The sequence below is a fragment of the Pleurodeles waltl genome, chromosome 4_1, assembly GCF_031143425.1.
Source record: "Pleurodeles waltl isolate 20211129_DDA chromosome 4_1, aPleWal1.hap1.20221129, whole genome shotgun sequence".
Taxonomy (NCBI): domain Eukaryota; kingdom Metazoa; phylum Chordata; class Amphibia; order Caudata; family Salamandridae; genus Pleurodeles; species Pleurodeles waltl.
Window position 1 is genome coordinate 415,851,809 of NC_090442.1, and position 19,470 is coordinate 415,871,278.

The 19,470-nt window shown below is 47.9% G+C and overlaps 1 protein-coding gene across 4 annotated transcripts in view; it reads left to right on the forward strand.

Annotated features, from left to right (window-relative positions):
- Positions 1 to 19,470, forward strand: part of ECHDC3 (enoyl-CoA hydratase domain containing 3) — a 235,098-nt gene that overhangs the window by 89,662 nt on the left and 125,966 nt on the right. The window lies entirely within an intron of this gene.

Here is a 19,470-nt window from a genome sequence, read left to right on the forward strand (position 1 = left end):
CATCTGTGACAGATGTGGGGTGGGGGGCTGACTTCCTCCACCTGGCCTGGTCCTGCCCAGTGGTGCTGGACTATTGGAGGGAGGTTGGTGAGGCACTGTCTGTCATGGTCTCTGCTCTATTGACACACCGCTGATTGCACTATTGGGATACACTGAGGAGATTGCCCCAGGCTCCCGTAGATATGTCAGTTTCACTCTCTTATTGGCTAAGCAAAGGGAGGCCTGTAGGTGGGGCAGGGGCAGGGCTCCCAAATTCAAAGACTGGCTTTCTGACTTGATATATGGTAGAATGCAGCTGGATACGTATGCCGAACTGCAGCCGCCCTCATCCTGCCCTAAAGATATCTGGGCCCCATTGGATGCATTCCTGCTTCAGCATCAGGACTCGATTGCTGACGTGTCTCCACTGAGATCCCCCCTGAGAGATGTGAGGCTTCTGGGGCGTGGGCAACTTGAGCCCAGAGATGAGTTGACGAGGGTTGTGTCTCCTGCACCCGTGGCGGCGCGGTCTACGCTGGAAGTACATTGAGGGAACACCTCCGTGACTCCTGTATAATTTATCCGAAGGAGAGTGCGCTGATGTCTACTGAATACTTTCATTTGTTGTGCTCTAATATTATACGATTATTTAATGAGGATGGGTCGAGGCTCAGAAGGGTTGTTGTATGTTGATTGTTTTTTCATGGAACATGTTGTACTCGTTGAAAAATCAATTAAAAAAAATAATTTAAGCTCTACATTGGTGTACAGAGCTCCTTGAAGCAAAAGTTGAGCACTGGACGTACTGGCGGAGTCCACCTACAGCCAGTCCTTGGGACAGTTGGCTCACTCTAAGTGTCTAATCAAGTTCAAGGTTTGTGTCAAAATATGAGCGAAGGCAGAAAATAGAGTACCTGTACTCTTTAAAACTACAAAAGTAGGGGACTTCCCATTACTGATAGTGTGAGATGCACTCAAGTTCGTTATCAGGGGCATTTTTATAGCAAAGGGGGCTAGACTGCTGAAATTCAGAGATCAGACCAACCCTGCAGGCGGAGTTGGGTGCCCTGAAACTCCAGCAAGCAACCTCCGCCCTGGCAAACCTGACGTAGAATGAAGGCGCTTGTCACAGCCAAGCTGAACGAATGAGCTGGGCCAGGTACTACTTACCACCTTGTTTTACTAAGGAGAACCAGTAGGTCATATCCACAATAGAGTATAGGTTTGAAGGCAGATATATGTGAAAATATCACCTCAAAAATAATGTCCTACCATTATTTTGTGGGCAAGATACTGAGGACCATAATATTGTGAAGTTAGGTACAGGTAGGCGAATATAGATTTACTATTCTTAATACCATATCTACACACCTGGGAGATTTATATTGTCAAGGTACATATATGTGGAGTTAATTTAAACAAACCTAGAAAAAGAAAAATATGTATTGACTCAGTTTATAGCCATTATCTCAAATGCTAGAACTGTATTGAAACAAATGCAAAATGGGGGGTGTGGCCACGCCTGCGACCTAGTTGGACGTTTGGTAGTGAAGCCCCAGCACTGCATCCATGTCCATCGGGGGACCAAGCTTGCTTGCCCAGTCGAGGGCGGCCTGAGATGGTGCTATTTGGGATGCTGGAACACAACAACCCAGCATGACTGCATGGCGGCCTGGCCCACACCTCAGGGGCCCGTGGTGACAGGGGCCGCGGATGAGCCTAAGGTTCAAGGCAATCACGCCTCGCTGGACCGCCCACACCACACACACAATCTTACGGCCCCTTCCTGGGCGGAAAGTAGGTCTGATGGGTGCCTGATAACTACAGCAGAGGAGGACTGTCACACAGACCAGCTGAAGGTGCCCTGTGGCCCGCTGCAATCTCTGGACAGACCCAGGTGAGCCCGGGCTGGGAAGCGTGGGTCACATCTGCCACAGCATTCTTTGGCGTCTGCCCAGCCACCCTTGAACTTTGGACTGTCACCAATGGATTGCTTGCGGCCTGGCTGTGTGTAGGGTTCGGGATGCCGTGGCCCCAGCTGAGCCCATTTTTCCCCACCCTTTTTATTCCCCACCCTTTTTATTCACAGCCAATTAAGCCTACCAGATGTTCGACACACCCACTCACACACCCGCTTCCCTCCAGCAAACCCCATACCTTTGCTTCCCCTGGGGACCCAAACAGATACTTCTCAAGCTACAGTACATGTTCTCGGGCAATGTGCATCTTAATATAAGAAAGCCTCCCTTTTCACCCCACAGCCAGCTTTCTCGATGGTGGATATGTCATTGTTGTAGGAACTTTGGCAGGCCAACGACTGCTGTTAGTCAGCATATGGGCCCCAAATGATGATTCCCCACAGTTCTTCCAGCACCTCTCTTCCTTGCTGGGGTGCATAGATGTTGATCATATATTAATGGGAGGCAACCTCAACATGATTCCCAACCTGCAGTTAGACACTACTGCAGTGGCACCAAGTGGCAAACCACATTCCCTGACGATCCTCTGAGATCTATGCAACACTTATATTCTAAAAGACACTTGGCACCTACATCACGCTTCTCCTCCTCCTGGAAGCACGTTCTATTCAGCATCCAACTACAAATGGACCTGTGTAGATTGCTGACTAATCTCTGCTACTGCCACCCCATGGTTGGCAATGTACAGTGGTGTACCAAAGGCCCCGTGGTGCGGGGGCCTCTGAGCTCAAGGGGCACCTCTCAGTGTAGAACACTGTGCACAGGTGCAGGCTCCTGAGTGGGACCGTGGGGTGGGGGTCCCTCCAGGTACTTTGCAGGGGGACCCCCTCAAGTTTTGTTACACTAATGGCAAAGTAGTCCACTTACCATGCAGGCTCTCAGATCACTCCTCCATCTGGATGGTGCTGAGGATACCCTTTGGAGGGGGTTGGAGCGCCAGTGGTGCTTCCTATGCCATGCTCTGCAAGACGAGGTGTTCCGCTCAGAGCTCCATGACTCCATTGCGGAATGGTTCGAACTCAACTCGAGCTCCATACCTAAGTAGGCCACCCTCTACCAGGCCTTCAAGGCCTATATTTGCGGAGTCTGCATAGCTAAGCCTCCAGGGGTGTTGCAAAATCTTCGCAGTAGCTTGGCCCACATAGGGGCCCCACTCACAGATACCATTCGAGAGGCCACTCAGCGCTGTTCTGGGCCAGAGTTGCACCAATGTGCTACTCTCTTAAAAGAATTTCAGGAGTTGGCTGAGTGGGAAGTGGCCTACCTGTGGAGATATGCCAGGGCCCCATGGTATGGAGAGGGCTAGTGACCGGGCCAATATTGGGGTAGCTTCTGCACCTGCCAAGAAGCAGCAGTTATATCCCAGAACTACAACTACCCAATGAGTTGGCAGTGACAGATAATGTTGGTATTCTTTTGGAGCTTCTTTGACATTACACACATTACTGTCCACTTTCCACGCAGCTGGTGTTAACGCAGTGGTGGCAGACTATCTCTTGGAAGTCATAATGCTCTGGATCACTGATGCCCAGAGGCAGTTTCTCAGTGAGCCCATATCGACTGAGGAGATAATTCAAGCAATAGACTCCCTTGACAGGTCCAAAGCCACTTGTCTTGATGGGTAAAGGGGGATATTCTAGAAGACCTATAAAAACCTCCTTGCTTTGCATCTATTGACAATGCACACCGATTCTCTGGACTCGAGAGTCCTCTCCCCAACACTGCGCAAAGCGGTAATTACTCTGTTACTGAAGCCTGGCAGGGATCCATTGTGTGGTGCTTCTTCCCGCCCTTTGTCAGTACTTTGACAGCAAAATATCAGCCAAGGTTCTTGCGAAACTGTTGTTGTTGCTAGGCCAGATAATAACACCTATACTAACTCATATCAACAAGTAGTATCCAGAGCTACAGCGTTTCACAATGTACAACTTCACATAGAGCCCATAGAACATTACTTTTTGTTTGGCACTCTCTTCTCAACCAATAGGTTATCTTCCCATGCTCCCTGGCATGCTCAGACATGCAGAAGATATTTTTAAATAACTTGTCTGCTTCACCCTCCATCCATAGGTGAATAAGAAATATAAGGCGGCACCTTCGGACCCCATTTACTCTAGAGCACAGGTACCACCAGACTCTATAGTTGTCACCACCGCCCGTAAACATACTAACAGCCAGGCAACTCATGACTCTCCTCTCCCAGAAAAGGAGAGCAAATATATTTACACAGCAGGAAAGAGAGTAGCGGCTCAAGCAGCAAATCTCTGGTGCATTGACAATTCTCAGGCCCTTTTAGCCCGTTATGACATGGCACGTTGGGACTTGATGCTGTAATACCTCGCTAAAGAACATCGGAAACTGGAGCAGCAAATTGTCTCTGATGGCCAGATTATTACTAATACTACATTTGTTGCCCCCTCGATGCAGCAGACAAAGTGACCAGGGGGATCAACACCAGTATACTCTTGAGACGGCATGGTTGGCTTAGGTGTTCTAGCTTCACGCCAGAGGTCCAACAAGCAGTTTTAAACATGCTGTTTAATAAGGGGCACCTGTTTGGGCCACAAGTGGACACAACACAAAATGAAGGAGGACACTGACAATGCCATGGTCATGAGTGCCTTACAAACTCCCAAAAGAGGTTTCTTTCGACACCCAGGGTATAGGGGAACATACAAATCCTCCACTACAGAGTCTTCCACGTCCCAACACAAGCAGCCTCTATCGTCTTAAAGGCTACTTTAGAGGCTCCTACAGGGGGACAAAAAAAGGAAGAGGGAAGAGTGCTGCAACATGCGGATCCACCTCCACTACCACACAGTGACTGCTTACACCTTCCTCCTGACCACCCAACACCTGTCGGGGGAAGACTCCAACACTTTTATTCTGTCTGGGACACCATCGCCACAGACCAGTGGGTCCTTGCCATTATCCAACATGGGTATTGTCTGGAGCTCATTACCACAACCCCCAAAGTTCCTCTCTCACCCACTGGTTATCGCAGGAACACCTACCACTTCTCAAGCACAAGGTTCAAGCCCTTCTCAAAGGGGCCATAAAACCTGTTCCCTTTCAACAACAAGGTTTAGGAGTATACTTTCAATACTTCCTGAGCCCTAAAAAGGACAGGTTGCTCAGACCAATTCTGGATCTCTGGCCCTTAAACAAATACATCTTATCAGAACACTTCCACATGGTCACTCTTCAGGATGTAATTCCACCTCTGCAACAAGGAGACTTTATGACAGCTCTAGATCTGAAGGATGCCTACTTTCTCATACCAATCCACCCTGCACGCAGAAAATATTTAAGATTCGACATTGCAGGCAAGCACTGTCAATTCAAAGTCCTTCACTTTGAGATGACTACCGCACCACAGGTGTTCACAAAAATGCTTAGCAGTGGTCGCAGCGTACATGCGAAGACAAAATGTCCACGTTTTCCCTACCTGGATGACTGGCTCATCAAAGCCAGTACACTTCACCAGTGTGAATAGCACATTTAACTAACAGTGGATCTCGTTCACAAACTAATGTTCTCTCTCAAGATTCCCAAATCTTGTCTCCAGCCTTTGCAATTTCAACCTTACTTGGGAGCAATATTGAACGCACACTTAGGGTTAGCATACCCCAGTCTTGCTCGCATTTAGAATTTTCAGACATTTCTGTCTTATTTCCAATCTTATACAGTAAAGAACATCATGGGTCTATTGGAAATGATGGCTTCTTGCATTGCCATAGTCCCTCATGTAAGATTACACATACGTCCCCTACAGCAGTGCCTATCTTTGTAATGGTCTCAGCCACAGGGTCACCTGGACGATTGAGGGCCTCATCACGAGTCTGGTGATTGGAAAAGCCGACCGCCAGACTCGCTGTGAGGAGACCGCCATGGAACTGGTGATCTCCTCACCAGACCCATTACAAGGTTTCCATTGGGCTGAGTGGCGGAAACCTTGGTTTCTGCCAGTCAGCCCAGTGGAAACTGTGCGGTGGCATTGGTCTCGGCTCCACATGGCAGGGGCAATGCAGGCGCCCCCCTGTGGCCCCCAGTACTGGCTTTCTGCCAGCCTTTCCCTGGTGAGGTCCTCACCATGAAAGGCTATTGTTAAGAGGGGTTATAATCAGCCAGGCGGCACTGAGTTCAATGCTACCATGGATGGTTACAAGCCCGACTGCCACCACCCCACTGGGATCCATGATCCTGGCGCTGGCAGCAGTCCGACTGCCAGGAGTGGGCATGAGTTATAGTTAAATGTGAGCCTTACTATAAAGTTCCTGTAACCTTTGGGTTTTTTAAGTGAATATATATATATGTTCGATGGCATGTGTAGCTCCAGATACACATGCTGTGCATATCCCGCCATCTAGTGTTGGGCTCGGAGTGTTACGAGTTGTTTTTCTTCGAAGAAGTCTTTTCGAGTCACAAGACCGAGGGACTCCTCCCATTTCGGCTCCATTGCGCATGGGCATCGACTCCATCTTAGATTGTTTTCTTTCCGCCATCGGGTTCGGACGTGTTCCTCTTCGCTCCGTGTTTGGTTTGGAAAGTTAATTAAATCTCAGAAAATTCGACGGTATTGTTTGCGTTCGGTATCGGGTTAATTATCGACACTGATTTCAAGAAGAGCTCCGGTAGCCCTTCGGGGCTTCTACCCCCGACGGGGCCTGGTCGGCCCGACCACGTGCGTCTTCAAGGTTCATGGAACGAACCCCATTCCGCTTCTGCCCCGAATGCCATAACTATTATCCATACACAGATCAACACCTGGTCTGTAATTTGTGTTTGTCCCCCGAACACAAAGAGGATACTTGCGAGGCCTGTCGGGCCTTTCGGTCGAAGAAAACGCTACGGGACCGGAGAGCACGAAGGCTTCAAATGGCGTCGGCGCCGTCAGGACACCACAACATCAAGGAAGAAGAGACTTTCTCCATCGCTGACTCGGACGAGCCCGAAACAGAACAGACGCCGAAAACCGTGAGTAAATCATCCCTGGCCAAAACTCACGCAAAAATCATGAAGGCCCAGGGGACGCCACCGTCGGCAGGCCATGGCTTAACCCGTAAAATCGGTGACAGTCCATCGGTACCGAAAAAGGGCACACACGTGTCGAAGTCATCCGACTCTGGTCGAGATACCGGCACAGAACATGCTCAACACCGAGACCCTCGTTCCGACCAAACTCGACATCGAGATACCAGCACCGATAGATCGGAACACCGAAACCTAAAAAAGTAGCTTCGGAGGCAAAAAAGACTGTAGAAAAGGTTTCGGTACCTAAACATCCAGCTTCGGAGCCGAAAACAAGCTCCTACTCCGAGGAACAAGGCCTTTCAGCACAACTGCAAGGCCATAAATTTGGACAAGAGCTAGAAGCAGGGGAGCCAGATTATACACAAAGAAGGCTCCATATTCAAAAGGATACAGGGAAGATAAGAACTCTCTCTCCTTTAATAATGAAAAGGAAACTTGCTTTCCAAGACAAAGAAAAACAACCACAGGCAAAAGTGGCAAAAGCAGTAACTCCACCTCACTCTTCACCACAACCATCGCCACACCACTCACTGTAACTGTCACCAATTGCAACACCCCCAATGATGCAATCTCCAACACACACACAGGGATAAGCCAGGATGACCCAGATGCATGGGATCTCTATGATGCGCCTGTATCAGACAATAGTCCTGACTGCTACCCAGCAAGGCCATCACCACCTGAAGACAGTACTACCTACACACAGGTGGTGTCCAGAGCTGCGGCTTTTCACATTGTGGCACTGCACGCTAAACCCATTGAGGATGACTTTTTATTTAATACTTTGTCGTCGACATATAGTCAGTACCAAAGTCTCCCAATGTTACCAGGGATGCTGAAACACACAAAACAAGTATTTCAGGAACCCGTCAAAGGCAGAGCCATCACACCTAGAGTGGAGAAAAAGTACAAGCCTACCCCTACAGACACCGTGTACATCACACAACAACTGACACCTGACTCAGTAGTAGTGGGCGCAGCACGAAAAAGGGCTAATTCACACACCTCTGGAGATGCACCACCACCCGACAAAGAAAGTCGAAAGTTTGATGCAGCGGGAAAGAGAGTGGCAGCACAAGCGGCCAATCAATGGCGCATTGCCAATTCACAAGCTTTATTGTCAAGATATGACAGAGCTCATTGGAATGAAATGCAGCACTTCATAGAACATCTACCCAAGGAGTTCCAAAAGCGTGCACAACAAGTGGTGGAAGAGGGCCAAAGTATCTCAAACAACCAGATACGATCGGCGATGGATGCAGCGGACACAGCCGCAAGGACTGTGAATACAGCGGTCACTATTCGGAGACACGCATGGCTACGCACCTCCGGGTTTAAACCAGAAATCCAACAGGCTGTTCTTAATATGCCTTTTAATGGACAGCAGTTGTTTGGGCCGGAGGTGGATACAGCTATAGAGAAGCTGAAGAAGGACACTGATACGGCCAAGGCCATGGGCGCGCTCTACTCCCCATAGAGCAGAGGCACATTTAGGAAGACACAATTCAGAGTGGGGTTTCGGGCCCAAAGCACAGAACCCACAACCTCACAAACCAGACCCACATTCCAGGCCCAGTATCAAAGAGGAGGATTTCGGGGACAATACAGAGGCAGACAGTTCCCTAAAACTAGGGGAAAGTTCCAAAGCCCAAAGACCCCTCAAACTAAACAGTGACTTCACTGTCACAAATCCCCAACACATAACACCAGTGGGGGGAGACTCACAGATTATTACCAGAATTGGGAGGAAATAACAACAGACTCGTGGGTCCTAGCCATTATCCAAAATGGTTATTGCATAGAATTCTAACAATTACCACCAAATGTGCCTCCAAGAACACACAACATGTCCTAACAGCACTTAGATCTATTACACCTAGAAGTTCAGGCGTTGTTACAAAAAGACGCAATAGAACTTGTACCCAACCATCAAAAAGGAACAGGTGTTTATTCCCTGTATTTTCTAATACCCAAAAAGGACAAAACTCTGAGACCCATCTTAGATCTCAGAACACTAAATCTTTACATCAAATCAGATCACTTTCACATGGTGACACTTCAAGACGTAATCCCCTTGCTCAAACAACAAGACTACATGTCAACTTTAGATCTCAAGTATGTGTACTTGCATATACCCATTCATCCTTCACACAGGAAATACTTAAGGTTTGTAATCCAAGGAGTACATTACCAATTCAAAGTGGTACCATTCGGGATAACAACAGCACCAAGGGTATTTAAAAAATGCCTTGCAGTAGTAGCGGCACATATCAGAAGACAGCACATACACGTATTCCCGTATCTGGACGATTGGTTAATCAAAACCAACACTCAAGAACAGTGTTTTCAACACACAAATTACGTCATAGAAACCCTTCACAAACTGGGTTTCTCACTAAACTACCAAAAATCACACCTACAGCCGTGTCAAATACAACACTACTTAGGAGCAACAATCAACACAAAAAAAGGGATTGCCACTCCAAGTCCACAAAGGGTACAAGCATTCCAAAACGTAAGACAAAGCATGCACCCAAACCAGAAGAAACAGGTAAAATTAGTGATGAAACTACTAGGCATGATGTCCTCATGCATAGCCATTGTCCCAAACGCTAGATTACACATGCGGCCCTTGCAACAGTGCCTAGCAACACAATGGACACAAGCACAGGGTCAACTACAAGATCTAGTGTTGATAGACCGCCAAACACACACCTCGCTACAATGGTGGAATCATGTAAATTTAAATCAAGGGCGGCCTTTCCAAGACCCAGTGCCTCAATATGTGATCACAACAGATGCTTCCATGGTAGGGTGGGAGCACACCTCAACCAACACAGCATCCAGGGACAATGGGACACTCAGCAGAAACAACTTCACGTAAATCAGCTAGAATTACTAGCAGTGTTTCTAGCGTTGAAAGCATTTCAACCGCTAATAGCCCACAAACACATTCTTGTCAAAACAGACAACATGACAACAATGTATTACTTAAACAGGGAGGCACACACTCATCAAAACTGTGTCTCTTAGCACAGAAGATTTGGCATTGGGCGATTCACAATCACATTCGCCTAATAGCGCAATACATCCCATGAATTCAAAATCAGTTGGCCGACAATCTCAGTCGAGATCACCAACAGATCCACGAATGGGAGATTCATCCATAGATACTACAAACCTACTTCCAAAACTGGGGAACACTGCAAATAGACCTATTTGCAACAAAAGAAAACGCAAAATGCCAAAACTTCGCATCCAGGTACCCACAGCCTCACTCCAAGGGCAATGTATTATGGATGAGTTGGTCAGGGATATTTGCTTACGCTTTTCCCCCTCTCCCACTCCTTCCGTATCTAGTAAACAAATTGAGTGAAAACAAACTCAAACTAATACTAATAGCACCAACTTGGGCACGACAACCTTGGTACACAAAACTACTAGACCTATCAGTAGTACCTCATATCAAACTACCAAGCAGACCAGATCTGTTAACTCAACACAAACAGCAGATCAGTCACCCGAATCCAGCATCGCTCAATCTACCTATCTGGCTCCTGAAGATTTAGAATTCGGACAGCTAGACCTTACACAAGAATGTATGGAGGTCATCAAACAGGCTAGAAAACCTACTACAAGACATTGCTACGCAAATGAATGGAAACGATTTGTTTATTACTGTCATAATAATCAAATTCAACCGGTACACGCGTCCGCTAAAGACACTGTAAGCTACTTACTACACTTACAAAAATCTAACTTAGCTTTTTCGTCCATTAAAATACATCTCACAGCAATGTCTGCTTATCTGCAAATTACACATTCAACTTCACTATTTAGAATCCCAGTCATAAAAGCATTTATGGAGGGTCTAAAAGGGATCATTCCACCAAGAATACCGCCAGTTCCTTCGTGGAACCTCAATATTGTATTAACGTGACTCATGGGTCCACCATTCGAAACCATGCACTCTTGTGAAATGCAATACTTAACTTGGAAAGTAGCCTTCCTAATAGCTATCACATCTCTCAGAAGAGTAAGTGAAATACAAGCCTTTACCATACAGGAACCCTTTATACAAATACACAAACATAAAGTGGTTCTACGCACAAATCCCACATTTTTGCCAAAAGTTATATCAACGTTCCACTTAAACCAAACTGTGGAACTCACAGTTTTTTTTTCCACAACCAGACTCTGTAGCTGAAAGAGCATTACATACATTAGACATAAAAAGAGCTCTAATGTACTACATTGATAGAACTAAACAGTTTCGCAAAACAAAACAATTGTTTGTAGCTTACCAAAAACCTCATACAGGGAATCCAAAACAAGGCATTGCCAGATGGATAGTTAAATGTATTCAAACCTGTTATGTTAAAGCTAAAAGAGAACTGCCTATTACACCAAAGGCACACTCCACTAGAAAGAAAGGCGCCACAATGGCCTTTCTAGGAAATATATCAATGACAGAAATCTGTAAGGCAGCCACATGGTCTACGCCTCATACATTCACTAAACATTACTGCATGGATGTGTTAACAACACAACACAACAAGCCACAGTAGGACAAGCAGTACCAAGAACATTATTTCAAACAACTTCAACTCCTACAGGCTAAACCACCGCTTTTGGGGAGATAACTGCTTACTAGTCTATGCACAGCATGTGTATCTGCAGCTACACATGCCATTGAACGGAAAATGTCACTTACCCAGTGTACATCTGTTCGTGGCATGAGACGCTGCAGATTCACATGCGCCCTCCCACCTCCCCGGGAGCCTGTAGCCGTTATAAGTTGATTAAAATTAAACTTGTAAATTTGTAAATATAACACTTTTAGTCACATTATGTACATACATACTTACTCCATTGCATGGGCACTATTACTATATACACAACTCCTACCTCACTCTCTGCGGGAAAAACAATCTAAGATGGAGTCGACGTCCATGTGCAATGGAGCCGAAATGGGAGGAGTCCCTCGGTCTCGTGACTTGAAAAGACTTCTTCGAAGAAAAACCACTCGTAACACTCCGAGCCCAACACTAGATGGCGGGATATGCACAGCATGTGAATCTGCAGCGTCTCATGCCACGAACAGATGTACACTGGGTAAGTGACATTTTCTATATATATATATATATATATGTGTATCTATATATATATGTGTATCTATATATATATATATATATATATATGTATCTATATATATATGTATGTGTATCTATATATATGTATCTATATATATATAGAGAGAGAGAGAGAGAGAGAGAGATATTGTTGTAAAATGCCACTGTTGGCATGGTTATCCCCTAACTTTCTGCCTTTTGTTGATGCCAACTTTGATTGAAAGTGTGCTGGGACCCTGCTAACCAGGCCCCAGCACCAGTTTTCTTTCTCTAAAACTGTACCTTTCTCTACACAATTAGCACAGCCGTGGCACACAGTTAAGTCCCTTGTAAAAAGTACCCCTGGTACCAAGGGCCCTGTGGCCATGGAAGCTCTCTAAGGGCTGCAGCATGAATTATGCCATCCTGGGAACCCCTCACTCAGCACAGGCACACTGCCTCACAGCTTGTGTGTGCTAGCGGGGACAAAAAGACTAAGGGGGTCATTTTAACCCTGGCGGTCCAAGACCGCCAGGGCTAAAATGACGGGGGCACCGCCAACAGGCTGGCGGTGCCCCGCTGGGCATTCTGACCGCGGCGGTTTGACCGCGGTCAGAAGTGGAAAACCGGCGGTCTCCCGCCGGTTTTCCGCTGCCCATTTGAATCCTCCATGGCGGCGCAGCTCGCTGCGCCGCCATGGGGATTCTGACAGCCCATACCGCCATCCTGTTCCTGGCAGTTCGCCTGCCAGGAACAGGATGGCGGTATGGGTTGTCGTGGGCCCCCGTAAGAGGGCCCCACAAAGAATTTCACTGTCTGCATTGCAGACAGTGAAATTCGCGACGGGTGCCACTGCACCCGTCGCACCTTCCCACTCCGCCGGCTCCATTCAGAGCCGGCGTCCTCGTGGGAAGGTAGTTTTGCACTGGGCTGGCGGGCGGCCTTTTGGCGGTCGCCCGCCAGCCCAGTGCAAAACCCAAAATACCCTCAGCGGTCTTTCGACCGCGGAGCGGTATTTTGGAGGGGGAAGTCTGGCACGCGGCCTCCGCCGCCCGCCAGACCTAGAATCACCCCCTAAGTCAAGTCAACAAGGCACTTCCTTCAGAGTGCTGTGCCCACAACTCCTGGCACCAGATAAGTCCCTTGTAAAAGGTACCAGTGGTACCAAGGGCCCTCTGACCAGGGAAGGTCCGTAAGGGTTGCAGCATGTGTTGTGCCACCCTAAGGGACTCCTCACCTAACACATGCACACTGCCATTGCAGATTGTGTGTGTTGGTGGGGAGAAAAAGGCAAAGTCGACATGGCATCCCACTCTGGATGCCATGCCCACAAAATACTGCCTCTGGCATAGGTAAGTCACCTCTCTAGCAAGCCTTACAGCGCTAAGGCAGGGTGCACTATACCACAGGTGAGGGCATAGCTGCATGAGCACTATGCCCCTACAGTGTCTAAGTCAATTCTTAGACATTTTAAGTGCAGGGTAGCCCTACTGAATATATGGTCTGGGAGTTTGTCAAAAACAAACTCCACAGTTCCATAATGGCTACACTGAATACTGATTATACTGGTATCAAACCTCTCAGCACCACACTGATGCCAGTGTGGGATTTATTGGAAAATGCACGCACAGATCATCTTAGAAATGCCCCCTGCATGCCATCCCAACTGCTAGTGCTAGGCTGACCGGTCTCTGCCAGCCTGCCATTTACAGACAAGTTTCTGGCCACATGGGGTGAGTGCCTTTGTGCACTCTGTGACCAGGAACAAAGCCTGTCCTGAGTGGAGGTGCTTCACACTTCCCCCTGCAGGAACTGTAACACCTGGTGGTGAGCCTCAAAGGCTCAAGCCTGGTGTTACAATGCCCCAGGGCACTCCAGCTAGTGGAGATGCCTGCCCCCCCAAACACAGCCCCCTCTTTTGGCGGCAAGTCCAGGGAGATAATGAGAAAAACAAGGAGGAGTTCCCCCCCCCCCAGCCAGGTCCACCCCTTAGGTGACCAGAGCTGAAGTGACCCCCTCCTTGGAAAATCCTCAGGATTTAGCCCAACAGGGATAGGGATGTGCTCCCCTCCACAAAGGGAGGGAGTACAAGAAGGGTGTAGCCACCCTCAAGGACAGTAGCCATTGGCTACTGCCCTGTGACCCTAACACACCCCTAAATTCAGTACTTAGGGGCAACCCTGAACCCAGGATTTCAGATTCCGGACGACAAAGAAGGATTGCTTAGCTGAAAAACCCCGCAAAGAAGAAGGAAAACGACAACTGCTTTGGCACCAGCACTACTGGCCTATCTCCAACTTCAGAGAACCTGCATTAGCAACGCACCCGGCGTGCCCAGCAACCTCTGCCGACTTAGAAGACTTCCCTGCACCTAAGAAGGATCAAGAACTCGCCCTGTTTGCCCACTGCACCCGGCCGCCCCTGTGCCACTAAGGGTGTGTGCCTACTTGGGGCCCCTCTGTACTCTACTAAACCCCCCTGGTCTGCCCTCTGAGGACGCGAGTACTTACCTGCCAAAATTGATTTTAAAATTTTGACTATTTTTTTCAAATTTTTAAAAGTCTTGCTAGGGCTTTGTGTAAGACTCTGTTAGCATCTCTTTTTTTTAATTTTAAAAGTTTTTTAAAAGTTAGGATTTAAGTACTAGAAGTAGTTTTTAGTTTCTTAAAAAAAAGTAATCCCAACTTTTAGAGACATAATGAGTAACTCAGAGAAGATGGTGATGGAACTCAACCTCACCCCTTACATGCCTCTAGTGATGGCAGAGTTAAGGTCCCTTTGTATGTTAAGACAAATAAAAACTTGGTCCAACCCTTCCAAGGTCAAGCTCCAGGAGCACTTGGCAGAGTACACCATGGACCACCCTACTGAAGGGGAAGAAATCCCCTTAGATGGGGAAGAAGTTGGGGATCTGGAGATAGAACTCCCCCCTCCTATCCTAACTAGGGAGGCCAGGGATCCAAGACCCCTGCCTCCACAAATCAGAGTCAGAGATGCCGGTTCTTCTATAGGGGAGTCCAGTTCCTCTGTGAACATTGAGGACAGCCTCAATGAGGAGGACATCCTTTTAGCAAGGATGGCCAATAGCTTTGGAGAAACAGCTCCTCTCTATAGAAAGGGAGACACAAGAAATGGGCTTAGCACCAGTGCTTAATTTGTGCTTGTTGTTTCTGGTGCTGAGCACCAGCACTTATTTTTGAGGGCTGGTGCTTAGTCTTCTGCCTCAAGCATTTGCTGCGAGCAAAAGACACATAAGGAAAAGACGGAGGAAGAAAAAAATGAAAAAGCGTCACAAAGAGAGAAAGCAGAAAGCTGCAGGTATGAGCTGAAGGGGCAGGAAGTGGCTTTATATGGATTGAAGAGGCCTGAGGTGGCTTCAGAATTACGCTGCCTCAGTATTCCGGGTTCACACATTTAATTGCAGCCGCCGCATGTTTAAGAGGAGGACTTTGGGCACCAGCACCTTTTTATTTACAAATTAAGCACTGCTTAGCACCCATACATGGTGGCAGCAATATAAATAGGGTCAGAGAGAATACTGATACCCTAAAAATCCCCAAAGGGATTGTTTCAAAATATGAAGAAGGTGATGATATCACCAAATGGTTTACAGCTTTTGAGAGGGCTTGTGCAACCTGAAAAGTAAGCAGATCTCACTCGGGAGCTCTCCTGTGGGAAATGTTCATTGGTAAGTGTAGGGATAGACTCCTCACACTCTCTTGTAAGGATGCAGAATCATATGACCTCATGAAGGCTACCCTGATTGAGGGCTTTGGATTCTCAACTGAGGAGTATAGAATGACGTTCAGGGGGGCTCACAAAACCTCAAGCCAGTCCTAGGTTGATTTTGTTGACTTCTCAGTCAAAACACTAGATGGTTGGATGACTGGCAGTAGAGTGCATGACTATGATGGGCTGTATAAAATATTTATGAAAGAACATATGTTAAGTAACTGCTTCAGTGATAAGTTGCATCAACATCTGGTAGACCTAGGTCTAATTTCCCCCCAAGAATTGGGAAAGCAGGCAGACAACTGGGTCAAGACAACAGTGACCAAGACTTCCACAGGGGGTGACCAAAAAAAAGGGGTCATAAAGCCTCCCAGGGGAAGGGTGGTGAGACATCCAAGGACAAAACTAAAGAGTCTTCTCAAGGGTCCCAAAAACCTGCTCAGGTGGGTGGGCCCGAGCCTCTTCACAGTCCACAAATGAGTACAAGGGTAAAAACTTTGTTCCCAAGAAGGCCTGGTGTCACACCTGTAGACAGCATGAACACCAAACTGGAGACAAGGCCTGTCACAAGAAAAGTCCCACAGCTTCTACTCCAGTTAGCACTAGAATAGCCAGTCTCCAGGTGGGATCAACAGTGTGTCCAGAGCAAATCAGGGTTCCCACTGAAGCTACTTTAGTCTCTGAGGGTGGGATGGATATAGCCACACTAGCTGCCTGGCCGCCTAAAATGCAAAAATACAGGCAGCAGCTCATGATAAATGGGACAAAGGTAAAAGCTCAGGGGGATACAGGTGCCAGTGTCACTATGGTGATAGACAAACTGGTTTTCCCCAGGATAGTATCTGGCTGGACAGACCTATCCAGTCACTGATGCTGATAATGAAACTAAAGTGCTTCTCATGACTATGGTGACTTTAGAATGGGGAGGTGTTACTGGCCTGAAACAGGTAGTGGCCTCTTCTGCAATCTCAGTAGAGTGTTTGCAAGGGAATGATCTGGAGTCCTCACCATAGGCTGAGGTAGAGCGCAGGTCCCATGCAGCCATGCTGGGTATCCCTGAAATGGCATGTGTTTAAAAAAAAAAAAGAGCACAGAAAAGAGCACAGGGTGGAAAAGAAGTGTTGAAGCCTGGACTAATGGCCCAACCTTCCAAGAGAAAAGGTAAGAGGACTGGGGGACCAGCCTCTGTACAGCAAAAGACACAGGACCTCCCTCCCCAGGAAGATGTCCTATCCCCTGAGGGAACGGAGTCCATGGAGCTGGAGCCTTACCAGGTAGAGCTCTTGGGCCCAGGAGGGCCCTCAAGGGAACAATTGTGCAGGGACAAAAGACTTGTCCCACTCTTGAAGGCCTGAGACAGCAGGCAGCTGATCAGGAAGAAGGAAATGTCAGTGGGTCCCACAGGGTCTATTGGGAGGATGGACTCCTTTACACTGAGGCAAGAGATCCCAAACCTGGTGCCACTAGGAGAGTGGTAGTGCCTCAGGAGTTTAGACAGTGTATCCTTATTTTGGCCATGACATTCCCCTAGCTTGGCATTTGGGACAAACCAAGACATGGGACAGATTAGTGAACAGTTTATATTGGCCCAATATGCCCCAGAAAGTAAGGGAGTTTTGCAGCTCCTGTGTCACCTGTCAAGCAAGTGGCAAGACAGTGGCCATCCGAAGGGCCCCCTCATTCCATTTCCAGTGGTAAGGGGGTCCCCCTTGAAAGGGTTGGTGTGGACATTGTGGGTCCACTTGAACCTCCCACAGCCTCAGGGAACCAATACAAACATTGTAGTAGTGGCTCCTGCTACCAGATACCCTGAAGCAATTCCCCTTAGGTCAACTACTGCTCCTGCGGAAGCCAAGGCACTAATTGGTATCTTTACCAGGGTGGGTTTCCCTATGGAGGTGGTTTCTGACAGAGGTACCAACTTCATGTCAGCTTACCTCAAACACATGTGGAATGAGTGTGGGGTGACTTATAAGTTCACCACACCTTATCATCCACAAACCAATGGACTTGTTGAAAGATTTAACAAGACATTGAAGGGCATGATCATGGGTCTCCCTGAACAACTCAAAAGGAGATGGGATGTTCTCCTGCCATGCCTGCTTTTCGCCTACAGGGAGGTGCCACAGAAGGGAGTAGGGTTTTCCCCCTTTGAGCTTCTGTTTGGCCATCCTGTAAGGAGACCACTACCACTTGTAAAAGAAGGCTGGGAGAGACCTCACCATGAGCCTAAACAAGATGTGGTGGACTATGTGCTTGGCATCCGCTCAAGGATGGCAGAGTACATGGAAAAGGCATATAAAACCTCAAGGCCAGCTAACAACTCCAGAAGTTGTGGTATGACCAAAAGGCTGCAATGGTTGAATTCCAATCAGGGAAGAAAGTCTGGGTTCTGGAGCCTGTGACTCGCAGGGCTCTCCAGGACAGATGGAGTGGCCCTTACCCAGTGCTAGAGTAAAGAGCCAGGTCACTTACCTAGTGGACCTGGGCACTAGCATGCCAGCCATGAGGGTGATCCATGTTACCCGCCTTAAGCTCTATAATGACAGGACAGACATAACCATTTTGATGGTTACTAATGAGGATTAGCGACGCACCCGGCGTGCCCAGCAACCTCTGCCGACTTAGAAGACTTCCCTGCACCTAAGAAGGATCAAGAACTCCCGTGGACAGCGGACCTGTCCAACCAAGAAAGAAGAACCCATCTTTAAAGGGACTTCCACCTCACTCTAGAAGTGTGAGTCCCCACCACCGTGCACCTGAAACCCCCTGGCCTGTGTCCAGAAAAACCAATGACCCAGAGAGGATCCCCAGGTGACTCCGACGTGTCCACTCTGGCTGACCTCCCTGCACACACACAATGACGCCTGCAGAGGGAATCCCGAGGACCCCCCCCCGACCGCGACTGCCCTGGACGAAGCTGTCAGACACCTGGGGAAGCACTGCACCGGCAGCCCCCAGGCCTGCGAGAAACCGACCACTGGTGCAGCAGTGACCAGCAGGCGGCCCTTAGTATACAGTCATTGGCTGGCCCGAGAAGCCCCCCTGTGCCCTGCCTGCAGCATCTGAGTGACTCCCGAGTCCCTCCATTGAATCCTATTGAAAACCCGATGCCCTGTTTGCCCACTGCACCTGACCGCTCCTTTGCCGCTTAGGGTGTGTGTTGTGTGCCTACTTGGGCCCTCCTGGTGCTCTACTAAACTCCCCTGGTCTGCCCTCCAAGGACACGGATACTTCCAGCAGACCAGAACTGGAGCACCCCCTGTCTCCTTAGGCGCCCATGTTATTTTGGCTCCTCTTTGACCTCTGCACCTAACCGGACCCCTGTTGCTGGTGCTGGGTGTTTGGGGTTGGCTTGAATCCCCAACGGTGGGCTACCTATGCTTCAGTGACTGAACTTGTATGTCCTTTACTTAATGTAATAACTAAACTGTACTTACCTCCCCTAGGAACTGTTGAAAATTGCACTGTGTCCAATTTTTAAATAGCTTATTGCCATTTTATGAAAAACTGTGTACATTACCATTTTGGTTCAAAGTTCTAAGTATTACTATGCAAAGTACCTTACATTTAATGTACTTACCTGCAATCTGAATCTTGTGGTTCTAAAAATAAATTAACAAAATAATATTTTT